This window comes from Lepidochelys kempii, chromosome 1, assembly GCF_965140265.1.
Source record: "Lepidochelys kempii isolate rLepKem1 chromosome 1, rLepKem1.hap2, whole genome shotgun sequence".
Lineage (NCBI taxonomy): Eukaryota > Metazoa > Chordata > Testudines > Cheloniidae > Lepidochelys > Lepidochelys kempii.
Window position 1 is genome coordinate 31,605,993 of NC_133256.1, and position 20,876 is coordinate 31,626,868.

The window sequence follows — 20,876 nt, forward strand, 5'->3', positions numbered from 1 at the left end:
GAAAGCTGAGAGCCATTTGGCAAATGGCCAATAGAAATCACAGGATACCCCCATCCAATGAACCCTGATATCAGGGTATATAAAACTGAGGAGTCAGTGAAAATCCACCCAGTATTCCCCATCCCACTACTCAGTCAGGCCTAAGTAGACGATAAAGGTTAGAGAGATTTCAGTCACACAGAAGGAAAATAATTAGGGCTGCCTATTTATCACAGTTAACTCACTCGATTAACTCAAAAAAATTAACGGCGATTAAAAGAATTAATCATGATTAATCGCATTGTTAAACAATGGTATACCAATTTAAATTTATTAAGTATTTTTGGATGTTTTTGTACATTTTCAAATGTATTTATTTCTATTACAACACAGAATACAAAGTGTACAGTGCTCACTTTACATTATTATTTTTATTACAAATATTTGCACGGTAAAAATGATATACGAAAGAAATACTATTTTTAATTCACCTCATACAAGTACTGTAGTGCAATATCTTTATCGTGAAAGTGTAATTTACAGATATAGATTTTTTTTTGTGACACAACTGCACTCAGACAAAATGATGTAAAACTTTAGCGCCTACAGGTCCACTCAGTCCTATTTCTTGTTCAGCCAATTGCTAAGACAAACAAGTTTGTTTACATTTATGAGGAATACTGCTGACTGCTTCTTATTTGTCACCTGAAATGTCACCTGAAAGTGAGAACAGGCGTTTGCATGGCACTTTTGTAGCTGGCTTTGCAAGGTATTTACCTGCCAGATATGCTAAACATTCATATGCCCTTTCATGCTTCGGCCACCATTCCAGAGGACATGCTTCCATGCTGAGGATGCTCATTAAAAAAATGCATTAATTAAATTTTTGACTGAATGCCTTGAGGGAGAATTGTAAGTCTCCTGTTTGTTTTACCCACATTCTGCCATGTATTTCATGTCATAGCAGTCTTGGATCATGACCCAGTATATGTTCATTTTAAGAACACTTTCACAGCAGATTTGACAAAACGCAAAGAAGGTACCAATGTGAAATTTCTAAAGATAGCTACAGCACTTGACCCAAGGTTTAAGAATCTGAAGTGCCTTCCAAAATCTGAGAGGGGCAAGGTGTGGTGAATGCTTTCAGATGTCTTAAAAAAGCAACAGTCCGAAGCAGAAACTACAGAACCCGAACCACCAAAAAAGAAAATCAACCTTCTGCTGGTGGGATCTGATTCAGATGATGAAAATGAACATCATCGGTCCACTCTGCTTTGGATCATTATCAAGCAAAACCCATCATCAGCATGGATACATGTCTTCTGGAATAATAGCTGAAGCATGAATCTTTAGCACATCTGGCATGTAAATATTTTGTGATGCTGGCTACAACAGTGCCATGTGGAAGCCTGTTCTCACTTTCAAGTGACATTGTAAACAAGACGTTGGCAGCATTATCTCCTGCAAATTATAACCAAACTTATTTGTCTGAGCGATTGGCTGAAGTAGGACTGAGTGGACTTGTAGGTCCTAAAGTTTTACATTGTTTTATTTTTGACTGCAGTTATATTTTGTACATAATTCTACATTTGTAAGTTCAACTTTCATTATAAAGAGAATGCACTACAGTACTTGTAATAGGTTGTAATCAAAAATAAATATAAAATAAGCACTGTACACTTTGTATTCTATGTTCTAATTGAAATCAATATATTTGAAAATGTAGTAAACATCCAAAAATATTTAAAGAAATGGTATTCTATTATTGTTTAACAGTGCGATTAATCACAATTCATTTTTGTAATTGCTTGACAGCCCTAAAAATAATCCAATGCTGATGAATCCAGGGTGTAGATTCAAACTAGCTTATGTTGGAGATCATGACATTTTTTTAGAAATCAGGTTGTGACAATCCAGCTGCCTTTTTTCTTCAGAGCCATAACACCTCAGCTAAGGGCAGGCAGCAGACAGGCAGCAGAGATCCCATGATCCCCAAGGACTTTCATTAGAAGTCAGGGAATGGGCCCTTCCTTTTTAGGCACCGGTGTTTGATAAACTCTTTTTCTAAAGAAGCTCCCAGGCTTTTAACCTTGAGGGCTTCTTTACTCACCATCCTCACAAGGAGAATGATATGTGAAGGGGGATCCTGCCCCTTTATCCCAGTTCCTATTCCTCACCTTTCTCACTTCCTTACCTGTATTCTAGGCTGCAGCACAGATCCCATGGCCGAAGGGGATGCATCACCTCAACTGAGTCTAGTACCTCTTTGCAGGCTGACATTTTGGAAGACTATGAGCAATATTATCTGCTCCTTCACACCAGAGATTGCCACCATCACCATGTATCATTCCCATGCACAAGGAATGCATTTTGCAATTATCTCTGAGCATTATTTGGTCCATTTCAGATCTTTTTCCCCATCAGTAACATGAGAGGCTGATAGGAAAGTTGTGAGTAATACCAAGTGTAGTTACAAAACAGAAATCCTGGGTTGTGGATGATGCTTCTGGACCAAATGGGTTACTCAGACATTCAGGAAAAAATCTGCAAGAATGACATCAAATAGACTTCAGGGCAAGTTTCTCCTTCAATGTAAACGCTCATGTAGCACCCCCTATCCACCTGGTTTCCTGCTTTAGTGACAATCTCCTAACAGGTTTTGATGGGCAAGCCTGGGTTCATCTGGATCCAGCCTCCTGCTCAGCAGGGTGTAATTTGTTTATTGTCTTCCCAAGTGAATTTATTTATCGGTACCTCCACCCCCATCATTCCTTCCTGGCAGGGTCCCCAGGGCAACTTGGAAAGAAAATTCTAACCACAGAATAACCCCCACTTGCTTGCCAGAGAATTGGAGACTCCCAAGAAATAACACAAACACACACAATATATTCAACGAAGCAATTAATATTAAACAGGAGGTAACTATGACATAACAGGGTAAAACTCTATTCTCAGGGTCAGCTGTCCGCTGTCTGACTCAGGCACCATGAGGGCAAGTAGTGAGGGCAGTGGCTTTATGAAAGACCATTTGTCCTTTGTGGGGTGGGAGAAGCTGAGCCATAGGATCAGAAAGCAGGCTGTTTTCTCCTAACTTTAGAGCATTTTGCAGCAGGAGCTTTTAACTCTGTATACTTAACTGCGTGGTTGGTTAATTAGGTAGCTGACTTTACTATCTGGGTGATTTCAGCAGAGGAGGAGGGAGAGTCCGCTTGGATTCCAGCTGAAGATTTCTACGAGGAAGCTGTGGGAAGATGTTGTTGTAGTGCATTTGGCTCAGCAGACTGTATAGATTTTGGTGATCAAACACTGTAACTGAGACTCAGGTGAACTCAACCTCAGCTTTTGGGAACTCCAAGTTACAGCTCAGTGTGTTTCTGTGGGGACTGACCTGTTCAGATTTAAATTGTTTTCTTTATTTCTGTTTATATACACCTGTGACGATAATGTATGTGGATTATAAAGTAGCCATGTTATGCTGTAGAAATTAAGTAGTTATTATTACTATTATTGTTATTATTACTATTATGTTTCTTTATCTTTATAAAGTTGGTACTTAAGAATTAATTTCATTCCTTTTGTTCTCTTTGAACCTGAATGTGGGGAGGTTGACTCTGTGCAATCCTTGCTGAAAATCCTCAGTGACTGAATTCTGAGTCTCCCAGTGATTTTCTAGGGGAGTTGGGTTTTATTTTAGGCACTGGAGAAGGGGAGTGAAGTAAAGTCTAGCCCACCCAAAGGTTACACAGATATGCCTGCTATCCTCCCCCGAGCTGGCAGGGGCCCTTTTGCTTCTAAATAGTGTCTCTCCTCTCTCTCTCTCTCTCTCTTGGTTGCCTCCAAGACTCTGAATCTGCCCTGGGCTCCCCTTTCCTACCAGGGATGGTGCACCTCTCCCTGAGCTACCAGCGCAAGGAGTTTCAGGGACGTAGGTGAGCTCCTTGGGGTTACACTCACCTGATTCTGAAATATGTTAGGGAGCATCCTCAAACTTACTATGCCTTGAGACACCTCACACGACTAGCTGTAGTTGTACTGCAATTGTAACATCAGACCCAAGTTCAATTTTTCTCTCCCCTGTGTTATCCTTTTGAATTTGAGAGAATGAATGAGTGCTATGGAAGAAAGAAAACACAATCAGCCTGTCCTGCCAAACCAAAATCACAACAGACTCAGCTATTTCCAACTTGCCATTCTGCTGTCACTTAATTCCACCCAAGCTGCCCATTTCTATCAACAACCTAACAGTCTTTGTGGCTAATATCTGTGTCACAGAAATGCTTGCAGGTATGTCACCATTCTGAAGCTAACCTTAAAGTGATTATGTCAGAAGACATATTTTACAATATTATACACACACACAGACACACAAAGAGAGAGGAACAAACCAAAATTTTAAATACAAAACATTGCAAAAAAGCCTGCTTTATTAAATATATTCAATATGAAGGTTTTTTTAAAGGAATTGACATTTCTCACTCTTTAAAACATTATATCCAATTTTAATATATTTTAATTTTCAAAAACTCTTTTCATAGAATCGTAGACTATCAGGGTTGGAAAGGACCTCAGGAGGTCATCGAGTCCAACCCCCTGCTCAAAGCAGGACCAATCCCCAACTAAATCATCCCAGACAGGGCTTTGTCAAGCCTGACCTTAAAAACCTCTAAGGAAGGAGAATCCACCACCTCCCTAGGTAATGCATTCCAGTGCTTCACCACCCTCCTAGTGAAAAAGTTTTTCCTAATATCCAACCTAAACCTCCCGCACTGCAACTTAAGACCATTACTCCTTGTTCTGTCATCTGCTACCACTGAGAACAGTCTAGATCCATCCTCTTTGGAACCCCCTTTGAAAGCAGATATCAAGTCCCCCCTCATTCTTCTCTTCTGCAGACTAAATAATCCCAGTTCCCTTAGCCTCTCCTCATAAATCATGTGTTCCAGCCCCTTAATCATTTTTGTTGCCCTCTGCTGGACTCTCTCCAATTTTTCCACATCCTTCTTGTAGTGTCAGGCCCAAAACTGGACACAGTACTCCAGTAGCATTCAGACTAATTTTATTCTACTGAGCTTTTCTGTTCTAAAGTCTCAGTATGTTGGAATGGAAATAGGGCTGCATCAATTAACACAGGGATTCTCAAACTTCATTGCACCACGACCCCCTTCTGGCAACAAAAATCAAAATCCTAAAAAAAAAAAAAAAGCCCCTGCCACTTTTGTCTCCAGACAAATGGGTAGAACACCCCCCCTATTTACTTTTAGGAAAAAAAAAAACTTCTGGTTTATCAAGACTGTGAATTTCCCTGCAAGAGGTTAAGTACCCTGCCTCCAGGCAAAGAAAACCGGCAATTCACAAAGATAATCCCCTTTTGTCTCCGCTCTGGCCCCAAAGCAGAGAAAAAACAAGCTGCTTTCCAGCAGCTCCAAAGGAAAAAAAAATTTCCTTTTTAAAATCTGTATTTCAAGTTCAAAAAATCTCAAATTGATCTCAAAATGATTTCAGGTTAATCCCACCACTCTGCCACCATGTCAAGGTTCCTCCCCCACTCTGAACTCTAGGGTACAGATGTGGAGACCTGCATGAAAACCTCCTAATTTTACTTTTACCAGCTTAGGTTAAAACTTCCCCAAGGTACAAATTAATTTTATCCTTTGTCCTTGGAATATCCACTGCCACCACCAAACTCTAACTGGGTTTACTGAGAAACGTAGTTTGGACACGTCTTTCCCCCCAAAATCCTCCCAACCCTTGCACCCCACTTCCTGGGAAAGGTTTGGTAAAAATCCTCACCAATTTGCATAGGTGACCACAGACCCAAACCCTTGGATCTGAGAACAATGAAAAAGCATTCAGTTTTCTTACAAGAAGACTTTTAATAGAAATAGAAGTAAATAGAAGTAAAGGAATCACCTCTGTAAAATCAGGATGGTAGATACCTTACAGGATAATTAGATTCAAAACATAGAGAATCCCTCTAGGCAAAACCTTAAGTTACAAAATAGACACACAGACAGAAATAGTCATTCTGAAGAGCACAATGCTTTTCTCATCCATTTAAAGAAATCATAATCTAACACATACCTAGCTAGATTACTTACTAAAAGTTCTAAGACTCCATTCCTGGTCTATCCCCGGCAAAAGCAGCGTACCGACAGACACAGACCCTTTGTTTCTCTCCCTCCTCCCAGCTTTTGAAAGTATCTTGTCTCCTCATTGGTCATTTTGGTCAGGTGCCAGCGAGAATACCTATTCTCTGATAGTGATTGTCAGTCTACAGAAAAAGACAATTTCCTTTGTCTCTGCTCTGGCCCCAAATCAAAGCAAAAAACCTCCAACTACTTGGAAACCTGCTTACCAGCAGCCCAAAGGAAAAAAAGTTTCCTTTTCAAACTTTTGTAGTGGATCCAGTCCCAGAGACCCAGATGGAACCAGTCCCAGAACCGGAACCAGCGGAACAACCAGCACCAGACCATTTGCCAGCACTGAATCCAGTACTTGCAACCTCAACACCAGAGGGCCTCACCGAACCTGAACCGGCAGCAGCCAATAACCCTACACAAGAGGCTCAGCCGGAGCCTGAATCCCAACATAGTGCACCAGCGGAAAGCGGTTCACAGTCAACGGAAACAGCCCCATCCCCTACTTCGCTTCCAGAGGGACCAAGCATAGGTCCACAATCCAATGAGGAACTGATATCTCCAGCATCAAGGGAACAGTTCCAGACCGAACAGGAAGCAAATGAAAGCCTCCAGAGAGCTTGGACGGCGGCACGGAGCAACCCACTGCCTCTCAGCTCTTCTAATCGATCCAGGTTTGTTGTTTTATACAAGGAAACTCTTTTTGGTGGACACCAGGAAGACTGGCATCCTCAGAGACAGTTGGTAGTTCCAACTAAATACCGGGCCAAGCTCTTGAGCTTAGCCCACGATCACCCTAGTGGCCATGCTGGGGTGAACAGGACCAAAGACCGTTTGGGGGGGTCATTCCACTGGGAGGGAATGGGCAAGGATGTTTCTACCTATGTCCAGTCTTGTGAGGTATGCCAAAGAGTGGGAAAACCCCAAGACCAGGTCAAAGCCCCTCTCCAGCCACTCCCCATCATTGAAGTTCCATTTCAGCGAGTAACTGTGGATATTCTGGATTCTTTTCCAAAAAAGACAGCCAGAGGAAAGCAGTACATACTGATTTTCATGGATTTTGCCACCCGATGGCCGGAAGCAGTAGGTCTAAGCAACACCAGGGCTAAAAGTGTGTGCCAGGCACTAGCAGACATTTTTGCCAGGGTAGGTTGGCCCTCCGACATCCTCACAGATGCAGGGACTAATTTCCTGGCAGGAACTATGGAAAACCTTTGGGAAGCTCATGGGGTAAATCACTTGGTTGCCACTCCTTACCACCATCAAACAAAAGACATGGTGGAGAAGTTTAATGGAACTTTGGGGGCCATGATACGTAAATTCGTAAATGAGCACTCCAATGATTGGGACCTAGTGTTGCAGCAGTTGCTCTTTGCCTACAGAGCTGTACCACACCCCAGTTTAGGGTTTTCCCCATTTGAACTTGTATATGGGTGTGAGGTTAAGGGGCCATTACAATTGGTGAAGCAGCAATGGGAGGGATTTACACCTTCTCCAGGAACTAACATTCTGGACTTTGTAACCAACCTACAAAACACCCTCCAAACCTCTTTAGCCCTTGCTAAAGAAAACTTACAGGATGCTCAAAAAGAGCAAAAAGCTTGGTATGATAAACATGCCAGAGAGCGTTCCTTCAAAGTAGGGAACCAGGTCATGGTCTTAAAGGCGCTCCAGGCCCATAAAATGGAAGCATCGTGGGAAGGGCCATTCACGGTCCAGGAGCGTCTGGGAGCTGTTAATTATCTCATAGCATTCCCCTCCTCCAACCGAAAGCCTAAGGTGTACCATATTAATTCTCTAAAGCCCTTCTATTCCAGAGAATTAAAGGTTTGTCAGTTTACAGCTCAGGGAGGAGAGGACGCTGAGTGGCCTGAAGGTGTCTACTATGAAGGGAAAAGTGCTGGTGGTGTGGAAGAGGTGAACCTCTCCATGACCCTTGGGCGTATGCAGCGACAGCAGATCAAGGAGCTGTGCACTAGCTATGCGCCAACGTTCTCAGCCACCCCAGGACTGACTGAACGGGTGTACCACTCCATTGACACAAGTAATGCTCACCCAATTAAAGTCCAACCTTACCAGGTGTCTCCTCAAGCTAAAACTGCTATAGAACGGGAGATCCAGGATATGTTACAGATGGGTGTAATCCGCCCCTCTGGAAGTGCATGGGCATCTCCAGTGGTTCGAGTTCCCAAACCAGATGGGGAAATATGTTTTTGCGTGGACTACCGTAAGCTAAATGCTGTAACTCGCCCAGACAACTATCCAATGCCACGCACAGATGAACTATTAGAGAAACTGGGACGGGCCCAGTTCATCTCTACCTTGGACTTAACCAAGGGGTACTGGCAAGTACCACTAGATGAATCTGCCAAGGAAAGGTCAGCCTTCACCACACATCTCGGGCTGTATGAATTTAATGTACTCCCTTTCGGGCTGCGAAATGCACCCGCCACCTTCCAAAGACTTGTAGATGGTCTCCTAGCGGGATTAGGAGAATATGCAGTCACCTACCTTGACGATGTGGCCATATTTTCGGATTCCTGGGCAGACCACCTGGAACATCTACAAAAAGTCCTTGAGCGCATAAGGGAGGCAGGACTAACTGTTAAGGCTATGAAGTGTCAAATAGGCCTAAACAGAGTGACTTACCTTGGACACCAGGTGGGTCAAGGAACTATCAGCCCCCTACAGGCCAAAGTGGATGCTATCCAAAAGTGGCCTGTCCCAAAGTCAAAGAAACAGGTTCAATCCTTCTTAGGCTTGGCCGGTTATTACAGACGATTTGTACCGCACTACAGCCAAATCGCCGCCCCACTGCAGACCTAACCAAAAAGAAACAGCCAAATGCTGTTCAGTGGACCGAAAAGTGTCAGAAGGCCTTTAACAAGCTTAAAGCGACACTCATGTCTGACCCTGTCCTAAGGGCCCCAGACTTTGAAAAACCGTTCCTAGTAACCACAGATGCGTCCGAGCGTGGTGTGGGAGCAGTTTTAATGCAGAAAGGACCTGATCAAGAATTCCACCCTGTAATGTTTCTCAGCAAAAAACTGTCTGAGAGGGCAAGCAACTGGTCAGTCAGTGAAAAAGAATGTTACGCCATTGTCTACGCTCTGGAAAAGCTACGCCCATATGTTTGGGGACAGCGTTTCCACCTGCAAACCGAGCATGCTGCACTGAAGTGGCTTCACACCGTCAAAGAAAATAACAGAAAACTTCTTCGGTGGAGTTTAGCTCTCCAAGATTTTGATTTCGACATCCAACACATCTCAGGAGCTTCTAACAAAGTGGCTGATGCACTCTCCCGTGAAAGTTTCCCAGAATCAACTGGTTAAAATCGTCCTTGAGATGTGGAAAATATTGTTAGTCTTTATGTACTTGGTAGTATATTTAGAGATGCATGTGTCTTATTAACTCTGTTTTTCCTAGAGCTCCAGGAAGAAATCCCAGCCAGTGTTTCACCCTAGCTGCGATTTGGGGGGCGTGTCATAAATATAAAGGGAAGGATAAACCCCTTTGAAATCCCTCCTGGCCAGGGGAAGGCTCCTCTCACCTGTAAAGGGTTAAGAAGCTAAAGGTAACCTCGCTGGCACCTGACCAAAATGACCAATGAGGAGACAAGATACTTTCAAAAGCTGGGAGGAGGGAGAGAAACAAAGGGTCTGTGTCTGTCAGTACGCTGCTTTTGCCGGGGATAGACCAGGAATGGAGTCTTAGAACTTTTAGTAAGTAATCTAGCTAGGTATGTGTTAGATTATGATTTCTTTAAATGGCTGAGAAAAGTATTGTGCTGAATACAATGACTATTTCTGTCTGTGTGTCTATTTTGTAACTTAAGGTTTTGCCTAGAGGGATTCTCTATGTTTTGAATCTAATTATCCTGTAAGGCATCTACCATCCTGATTTTACAGAGGTGATTCCTTTACTTCTATTTACTTCTATTTCTATTAAAAGTCTTCTTGTAAGAAAACTGAATGCTTTTTCATTGTTCTCAGATCCAAGGGTTTGGGTCTGTGGTCACCTATGCAAATTGGTGAGGATTTTTACCAAACCTTTCCCAGGAAGTGGGATGCAAGGGTTGGGAGGATTTTGGGGGGAAAGACGTGTCCAAACTACGTTTCCCAGTAAACCCAGTTAGAGTTTGGTGGTGGCAGTGGATATTCCAAGGACAAAGGATAAAATTAATTTGTACCTTGGGGAAGTTTTAACCTAAGCTTGTAAAAGTAAGCTTAGGAGGTTAACACAGGGATTCTCAAACTTCTTTGCACCACGACCCCCTTCTGACAACAAAAATTACTACATGACCCCAGGAGTGGGGACCGAAGCCTGAGACCACCTGAGCCCCATAGCTGAGGGTTGAGAGGCCAAAGCCCAAGCCCCACCACCCTGGGTGGGGTTCGGGGGACAAAAATGAAGCCCAAGAGCTTCAGCCCCAGGCACAGGGCCTGCAACCTGAGCCCCGCCACCCAGGGCTGGAGTCTTTGGGCTTCAACCCTGGGTGGTAGGGCTCAGGCTTTAGCTTTAGCCCCCGACCCCAGCAAGTCTAAGACAGCCCTAGTGATCGCATTAAAACAGGGTCGCGACCCACTTTGGGGTCCTGCCCCACAGTCTGAGAACCACTGATTACATCATTTGGGGCTGGGCCTTTCTGCATTTGGAATGTCTTGCTATTCTTATTTGTATATCTCCACCTCTACCCCTGTGCACCCAGTGTATTCTGGCATCTATGGACCTCTGCCCAGCCTGGGTGGAGACATCCTTACGTAGATCCCACCACCCATGTGCAGCAGAACTGCCCTGGCTCCTGTCAAGGGACTGAATGGTGGAAATTTGATGTCATTTATCTGAACTAACAACTTTGACAAAATGTTTTGCTTTTGTGGAAAGAGAGTCCCTCAAATTTGAATGAAAGTATTCACAGGGGTTTAATGCAGTTTAACTAATTACTTTAAATTCACACCTTTAGTTAATTTGGATTAATTGTCCAAAGTGTCTCCATGTAGACAATCCCCTAGACACTTAAATGGAAGTGGTCTGATTTTCAGAGGTGTGGCAGTTCCTGTCAACTCCACTGGGAACCAGACTTGGTCAGCACCTCTGAAAATCTGGCCTCTTTTGTTTAGGTTCCAAAATATGGATTTCAGTGACCCACATTCAAATATTTTGACCCAAAAGTATGTAGGGTCCAACCTCTCATTCTTGCAGTTCACCTCCCACAACCTCCCGAAGGTCCTACCCTCTCGCCTCTTCCTGCTAGTCCTTTTTACATGGAGCTTGTTGCCATAAGCATCACTGAGCAGACAGCAGGCCAGATGCCCCTCTGCATCTTTTGGGGACATCTCCTCACACTTACTCCCTGCTGTGGGTGAGGACTTCCCCTTCTAGCTCTTCCCCAAGGGAGATTAGGAGCTTCTTCCCTCTCTCTGTCCTTTTAGGTAGTCTGGAGCTCCAGGGGCTTTTCTTTCACCCTTTGTCTCTCCACTTATGTCCCCACTCCATGGCTATGGTAAAGGAGCTTCTCCTCTCTCACTCTCTCTCTTTGTTGGAGGGGGTTCCCCCCACATTTCTTGCTCATGGGTATAGAATCATAGAATCATAGAATATCAGGGTTGGAAGGGACCTCAGGAGGTCATCTAGTCCAACCCTCCTCAAAAGCAGGACCCATCCCAAATTAAATCATCCCAGCCAGGGCTTTGTCAAGCCTCACCTTAAAAACTTCTAAGGAAGGAGATTCCACCACCTCCCTAGGCAACGCATTCCAGTGTTTCACCACCCTCCTAGTGAAAAAGTTTTTCCTAATATCCAACCTAAACCTCCCCCACTGCAACTTGAGACCATTACTCCTTGTCCTGTCCTCTTCCACCACTGAGAATAGTCTAGAACCATCCTCTCTGGAACTACCTCTCAGGTAGTTGAAAGCAGCTATCAAATCCCCCCTCATTCTTCTCTTCTGCAGGCTAAACAATCCCAGTTCCCTCAGCCTCTCCTCATAACTCATGTGTTCCAGACCCCTAATCATTTTTGTTGCCCTTCGCTGGACTCTCTCAAATTTATCCACATCCTTCTTGTAGTGTGGGGCCCAAAACTGGACACAGTACTCCAGATGAGGCCTCACCAATGTCGAATAGAGGGGGACGATCACGTCCCTCGATCTGCTCGCTATGCCCCTACTTATACATCCCAAAATGCCATTGGCCTTCTTGGCAACAAGGGCACACTGCTGACTCCTATCCAGCTTCTCGTCCACTGTCACCCCTAGGTCCTTTTCCGCAGAACTGCTGCCTAGCCATTCGGTCCCTAGTCTGTAGCTGTGCATTGGGTTCTTCCATCCTAAGTGAAGGACCCTGCACTTATCCTTATTGAACCTCATCAGATTTCTTTTGGCTCAATCCTCCAATTTGTCTAGGTCCCTCTGTATCCTAGCCCTGCCCTCCAGCGTATCTACCACTCCTCCCAGTTTAGTATCATCCGCAAATTTGCTGAGAGTGCAATCCACACCATCCTCCAGATCATTTATGAAGATATTGAACAAAACCGGCCCCAGGACCGACCCCTGGGGCACTCCACTTGACACCGGCTGCCAACTAGACATGGAGCCATTGATCACTACCCGTTGAGCCCGACAATCTAGCCAACTTTCTACCCACCTTATAGTGCATTCATCCAGCCCATATTTCCTTAACTTGCTGACAAGAATACTGTGGGAGACTGTGTCAAAAGCTTTGCTAAAGTCACGATACAATACATCCACTGCTTTCCCTTCATCCACAGAACCAGTAATCTCATCATAGAAGGCGATTAGATTAGTCAGGCATGACCTTCCCTTGGTGAATCCATGCTGACTGTTCCTGATCACTTTCCTCTCATGTAAGTGCTTCAGGATTGATTCTTTGAGGACCTGCTCCATGATTTTTCCGGGGACTGAAGTGACGCTTACTGGCCTGTAGTTCCCAGGATCCTTCTTCTTCCCTTTTTTAAAGATTGGCACTACATTAGCTTTTTTCCAGTCATCCGGGACTTCCCCCGTTCGCCACGAGTTTTCAAAGATAATGGCCAATGGCTCTGCAATCACAGCCGCCAGTTCCTTTAGCACTCTCGGATGCAACTCATCTGGCCCCATGGACTTGTGCACGTCCAGTTTTTCTAAATAGTCCCTAACCACCTCTTTCTCCACAGAGGGCTGGCCATCTATTCCCCATGTTGTGATGCCCAGCACAGCAGTCTGGGAGCTGACCTTGTTCGTGAAGACAGAGGCAAAAAAAGCATTGAGTACATTAGCTTTTTCCACATTCTCCGTCACTAGGTTGCCTCCCTCATTCAGTAAGGGGCCCACACTTTCCTTGGCTTTCTTCTTGTTGCCAACATACCTGAAGAAACCCTTCTTGTTACTCTTAACATCTCTTGCTAGCTGAAGCTCCAGGTGCGATTTGGCCCTCCTAATTTCATTCCTACATGCCCGAGCAATATTTTTATACTCTTCCCTGGTCATATGTCCAACCTTCCACTTCTTGTAAGCTTCTTTTTTATGCTTAAGATCTGCTAGGATTTCACCGTTAAGCCAAGCTGGTCACCTGCCATACTTACTATTCTTTCGACTCATCGGGATGGTTTGTCCCTGTAACCTCAACAGGGATTCCTTGAAATACAGCCAGCTCTCCTGGACTCCTTTCCCCTTCATGATAGTCCCCCAGGGGATCCTACCCATCCGTTCCCTGAGGGAGTCGAAGTCTGCTTTCCTGAAGTCCAGGGTCCGTATCCTGCTGCTTACCTTTCTTCCCTGTGTCAGGATCCTGAACTCAACCAACTCATAGTCACTACCTCCCAGATTCCCATCCACTTTTGCTTCCCCTACTAGTTCTTCCCGGTTTGTGAGCAGCAGGTCAAGAAAAGCTCCCCCCCTAGTTGGCTCCTCTAGCACTTGCACCAGGAAATTGTCCCCTACGCTTTCCAAAAACTTCCTGGATTGTCTATGCACCGCTGTACTGCTCTCCCAGCAGATATCAGGAAACTTAAAGTCACCCATGAGAACCAGGGCATGCGATCTAGTAGCTTCCGCGAGCTGCCAGAAGAAAGCCTCATCCACCACATCCCCCTGGTCCGGTGGTCTATAGCAGACTCCCACCACTACATCAGTCCTGTTGCTCACACTTCTAAACTTAATCCAGAGACACTCAGGTTTTTCTGCAGTATCGTACTGGAGCTCTGAGCAGTCATACTGCTCCCTTACATACAGTGCTACTCCCCCACCTTTTCTGCCCTGCCTGTCCTTCCTGAACAGTTTATAACCATCCATGACAGTACTCCAGTCATGTGAGTTATCCCACCAAGTCTCTGTTATTCTGTAGAGATGTAGAGATCTGTAGAGATGCCCCTTTCTGAAGTTCTCTCCACTTTCGTGAGGTGCAAAGCTTCATCTATTCTTGCGTCCACTGCAGAGGATCAAAGGGAAACGAAGAACAGACTCCTTGGCTTTAGGTCCATTGGTCACCTCTTCTGCTCTGCTGGGAGATTGGGAGTAGTGATTAGTTCAGGATGTGTTAACTACCAAGCCCCCCATTTTACCATTATCCCCAAGTGTTATTAAGCCATGTTGCATCTTGTGCCTCCTCCGTAACATGGAGGGCAGACAGGATCACAAAGTTGGGAAATCCCTTTCACCTCAGTGTTAGCTGTGTGTGTGGCTTTTGAGTCAATGTATTGTCAGACAAACCGGAACAGATCATAGAATCATAGAATCATAGAATATCAGGGTTGGAAGGGACCCCAGAAGGTCATCTAGTCCAACCCCCTGCTCGAAGCAGGACCAATTCCCAGTTAAATCATCCCAGCCAGGGCTTTGTCAAGCCTGACCTTAAAAACCTCTAAGGAAGAAGATTCTACCACCTCCCTAGGTAACGCATTCCAGTGTTTCACCACCCTCTTAGTGAAAAAGTTTTTCCTAATATCCAATCTAAACCTCCCCCACTGCAACTTGAGACCATTACTCCTCGTTCTGTCATCTGCTACCATTGAGAACAGTCTAGAGCCATCCTCTTTGGAACCCCCTTTCAGGTAGTTGAAAGCAGCTATCAAATCCCCCCTCATTCTTCTCTTCTGCAGGCTAAACAATCCCAGCTCCCTCAGCCTCTCCTCATAACTCATGTGTTCCAGTCCCCTAATCATTTTTGTTGCCCTTCGCTGGACTCTCTCCAATTTATCCACATCCTTCTTGAAGTGTGGGGCCCAAAACTGGACACAGTACTCCAGATGAGGCCTCACCAATGTCGAATAGAGGGGAACGATCACGTCCCTCGATCTGCTCGCTATGCCCCTACTTATACATCCCAAAATGCCATTGGCCTTCTTGGCAACAAGGGCACACTGCTGACTCATATCCAGCTTCTCGTCCACTGTCACCCCTAGGTCCTTTTCCGCAGAACTGCTGCCTAGCCATTCGGTCCCTAGTCTGTAGCTGTGCATTGGGTTCTTCCATCCTAAGTGAAGGACCCTGCACTTATCCTTATTGAACCTCATCAGATTTCTTTTGGCCCAATCCTCCAATTTGTCTAGGTCCCTCTGTATCCTAGCCCTGCCCTCCAGCGTATCTACCACTCCTCCCAGTTTAGTATCATCCGCAAATTTGCTGAGAGTGCAATCCACACCATCCTCCAGATCATTTATGAAGATATTGAACAAAACCGGCCCCAGGACCGACCCCTGGGGCACTCCACTTGACACCGGCTGCCAACTAGACATGGAGCCATTGATCACTACCCGTTGAGCCCGACAATCTAGCCAGCTTTCTACCCACCTTATAGTGCATTCATCCAGCCCATACTTCCTTAACTTGCTGACAAGAATACTGTGGGAGACCGTGTCAAAAGCTTTGCTAAAGTCTAGAAACAATACATCCACTGCTTTCCCTTATCCACAGAACCAGTAATCTCATCATAAAAGGCGATTAGATTAGTCAGGCATGACCTTTCCTTGGTGAATCCATGCTGGCTGTTCCTGATCACTTTCCTCTCATGCAAGTGCTTCAGGATTGATTCTTTGAGGACCTGCTCCATGATTTTTCCAGGGACTGAGGTGACTCTGACTGGCCTGTAGTTCCCAGGATCCTCCTTCTTCCCTTTTTTAAAGATTGGCACTACATTAGCCTTTTTCCAGTCATCCGGGACTTCCCCGGTTCGCCACGATCTGGATCTGGAGGAGCAAGAGAAAAGAAATGTCAGGTCAAGTTTCTCTCAGTGTAACTTCTCATCTGCACCTGAAACAATCTGAGTGGCATCCTCAGGCCCCCTATGCCCTGACATTATACTTTTTAGATTACAAACTCTTCAGAGCAGGGATTTTCTCTTATCGTGTCTTTATACAGTACCCAGCACAATAGGGTCCCCAATTTTGATTAGGATCTCTGCATGCCACTTTAATAATAATGAATTTAATTAATGATGAATAATACATTACATTAGACTGTCATTAAATGACATTGCATAATTGTTGCAAATTATTGTTTGTAACCAAATAAAAAAATTTTAAAATATCAAGAATTCTGCATCACAAAATGTATTTGTTAATTTATCTTTACAACTGTAGTTCTTTTGTAACACTTCATAATCTACAGGTAAGTGTACTATACAATATTGTGCAAAAATAATAAAGTCTCAGTATAATTTGCCCACCTTCATTGCACTACTTTATGAATCCTTAATCCAGCATAATATAAACATATAGGCCATTAATAAAGTCTTAAATGTAAATTCACTCTAATGGAATACATTGGATAATTCAAAATTATTTTATAATGTCTCAATTTACAGCAAAGAAAAAATGCTAGTAATCTAAGTAAGTTTGCAAATATTTTACTGTCCAGTTAGAAGCTTTCCTAAGTGGAAAATGAAATGCCTTTGATTATACTGTTATTTCCAGATGTTTAACACACGATGAATGCTCCACTGCCACGTCAGATGTATTCAAGCTACCTAGTTGCTATGGAATCCCTGTTGTCATTTTTTTATGACTGAACCATGCACGAATTGGGTCAAAACCTTTGCATTCACCAAAGGGAGATTTACCAGTTTAATTCCATTTGTTCATAGCAGCACAAACTACATGTCCTTTAAAGGTGATTTTTATAGTCTAGACTGTCGTTCCTGGAACAGATATTAAATATCATTACCAAGCTTCATTTGACTTGGAACATTAAAGCTGCTTTCTCTGAATGTGTCATAGTCTAGAAATGTATTTTACTTTCTGTTCAGGAGAAACAAATCAGTATGTGGGCTGATGGCCTTTTGGTCACTGGCTTTAAATATCTGGCTACCAAAAACTTGGGTATGGTTATTAGCCATCCTTTAAAATATTGAATACAAAACACTGGAATCAGTTTTGTGCCCCTTAATTCTCCATTTTAGATAAGTGCAAGAAAAACAGGCCAAGAATATTTAGAATGCATCTCATTTAGAATCGCTCATTTCTATTATGCTATCATTATGTCTCACAGTCCCAAGCAGTAATATTGGTCCTTGGTGCTTGATATGGGCTAATTTCCCAAATTTGAGGAAGACTATGAGCAAAACGGACTGGGAGAAAATATTTAGTCAGAAAAATGAGAATGAAAATTGGGAGTCCCTTAAGAAGAGTCCATTAGATGGCCAAAAAGCCACAATATCACAATCAAGAATGAGACAACTTTGGCTAAAAGCGCATCCTGGTACAGTGCCAAAGTTAAGGCAGCAATTAAAAATAAAAAAATATATACAGCAAATGGAAAAAAGGGGAAATACATAGCAAGGAATACAAGTTATGAGGTGTAGGAAATGAATAAGGTAAGCTAAAGACAGAGAAAAATCCATGGCTGACATGACTAAAACAATAAAATGGAGTTTTTAGTACATCAGGAACAAAAGAAATCCTAGCAATGGTATATGCCCATAGATTGAGATGGTAAAATTGCTAATAACATTGCAGAGAAGGGAGAAGTGTTCAATACATATTTCTGTTCTGTATTTGGAAAGAAGCAGGATGATGTTTTTTTATCACAGGAAAGTGAGGTAGTACTTTCTAGTGCATGAATAACCAAAGAGGATGTTAAACAATGTCTACTAGATTTCAGAGTAACAGCCGTGTTAGTCTGTATTCGCAAAAAGAAAAGGAGTACTTGTGGCACCTTAGAGACTAACCAATTTATTTGAGCATAAGCTTTCATGAGCTAAGTGAGCTGTAGCTCACGAAAGCTTATGCTCAAATAAATTGGTTAGTCTCTAAGGTGCCGAATGTCTACTAGGGATAACTTCTCCTTGGGCTGCCACCTTGACATGGTGGAGAAGCTTGTATATACTTGAGACCCTAAGAGCAATGCCATCTGGAGTCCTGTACTCCTGGGAGGGGTCACCCATGGCAGTAAGCTCAAAAGCGGGGTACTAGACAAAATGCAGCGCAGCACAACACAGCCCAGTATAAGACCTTAATGGCAGAACAGGCCGATGAAGCAGGATCACCTCTCAATGTCTAAGAAGGCAGACAAAGGCTGCAATGGAGGAGACACCCCCAGTCATCTTGGATCTCCTTGCCACTGGACACAGGGGCCTCTTCCACCACAATTTGTGTGGCTGTTGGTGCGCAACAGCTCCCCCACATTAAACTACTCATGAGCAGGCTTCTTTCACAGGAAGAACTTTTTCCCCACCTCTATCCATAAAAGTCCCGTGGTGACGAGTGAGTGGCGATGAGTATAGGTGAAGTGATCACCAGGAGTCCCTAGTCACAGACCCACATGCAATCTTGCCCTCCTCCGCAATGGCCCCAGACTCGTCCCTGGACTACAGTGGTATTAGCTCCTTAAATTTGAGCATGGAGTTCCATGAGATAAAATTATATCTGCTCAGGACTGACAGCTGATGAGCAATCCTGAGCTATAGGCCCCTCGTGGAGTAGACCTTTCTACCAAAAAGGTCACGTTTTTTAGAGTCCTTGGACTTAGGCTTGGGTCCCTGCTGCCCCTGCCTATCATGTTCATTAACTGCAGACACCACCAAGGAGCAGGGCTGAGGGTGGGAGTATAGATACTCGTAACCCTTGGAGAGAATGAAGTATTTGCGTTCTCGTCCCTTGGCCGTTGGCAGGATAGAGGCTGGGGTCTGCCACACAGTTTTGGTGTTGTTTTGAATGGTGCAAATGAGTGGCAGTGCCACTCGGGATGGACCTTCTGGGGCCAAAATGTCCACCATTGGGTCCTCCTGTTCCACCACCTTCTCGGCTTGCCCATGTTGCACGCCACTTTGTGGAGTAGGTCCTGGGGGCATGGCTATCTATGGGTGGTGGTCCTGAGACCGAAGTTCCCGCAACCTCCTCATCCGGGGAAGAGGACGAGGATGCAGGCAGGGGAACCGGGTCATCCTGGGCCTGTTGGTCTGGGGATCTCCTGCTCGACCTGCTGTTCTGGGTCAATGATCCCCTGTTCCACCATAGGGGCAGGGGTCTGTGCCGGTGAAGGTGCTATAACCGAAATCCCTTCATCACCTTTTGGTGCAGGGAGGCTGGCTGAGGCTATCGGCAGCCTGGGCTCGGATGCCACTGACCAGGAGCCCTTGGACAAGGTACTCTGGGGCTGGTGATATGCCAAGGGGGTCCAAAAAGACTATTGTGCCGGTCCTTGGTGGTCATGGCATATACCCCATTAGAAATGGCCTAGAACCCCGGCCAGGGTCTTCTCATGAACAAGGTGGCCCACAGAGGGGATAACATGAGCCAATGACGTGACTTTGCACCTATGAGGCCAGGGAATGAGGAGGTGTGACCAAAATTTCCCCATCTGTCAGTCTTTCTCCAGCCAGTACAGTAATTTTTCCTGGAATTCAAACCGAGGTGCTGCTCTGCTTGCTGTGGGTCTATCACTTACCCATTAGCCAATGGCAGCTGGTCATAAGCCCAGATCAAGGTTTCATCCTCCCTCTGATCCTTGATGACGTTAGTAACTCTAATTAGGATGTTCCCTTGGGAACATTTCATTTTTAGGTAAACCTTCTGAGGGAACTTCTCGTTGGCCCTCTAGCCAGGTCACTTTAAAGTCTCTCCCCTTACAGTGTTGTCCACAAACAAAATGCAAGGGGAATGAATACAAAAAACCTGAGTTCATAGGAAATAGAGGGGAATAATTCCTTCCCAGGAGGCAACAGAATCTGGTCCTTCCTCCCCTCATGGGTGTGGCCTTTGGGAAGCAGTCATCTGCAATGCTCCTGCCTTCAGTCAACCTTTTGCTCAGAAGCTGAGGGTTGGAGGTCTATTCTCTTCCCTGGTCTGCCAACAAGTGAGCTGCTCTGCTCCCCTTTAAAGCTCCTCCTCCAGCCTGTGTCCAGCAGGTATGGCAGGACGGAGCTGCCTGAGCCCAGAACAGCTTCTTAACCCTTTGTTGTTCATTCTAAAGTTAGTTTACTCCTTCACAAACCATATTCCAATATAAATGACCCTGGAAAAAAGGGAATTTCAATTACAAACTCAGTAGCTGTAGAATGGCCATGGAGTGCATGTAGGGTGGGCTGAAATCTCATTGGCTCTTGCCTGAACACCCATCTGGATGCCAGTATGGCCAAAACCATTGACATAATTATCACTTGCTGTGCACTCCATAATGTTTGTGAGGATAAAGGGAAGTGTTTACGTCCCGATTTGGCATAGGACAAGTATGGCTTACAAACTCTGGATAGGTAGCTGGATCCCACCTACGTGCACAGTGGTCCTGGTTCCCAGCAGGCATGGAAAATCAGGGATGCCATATGTGCA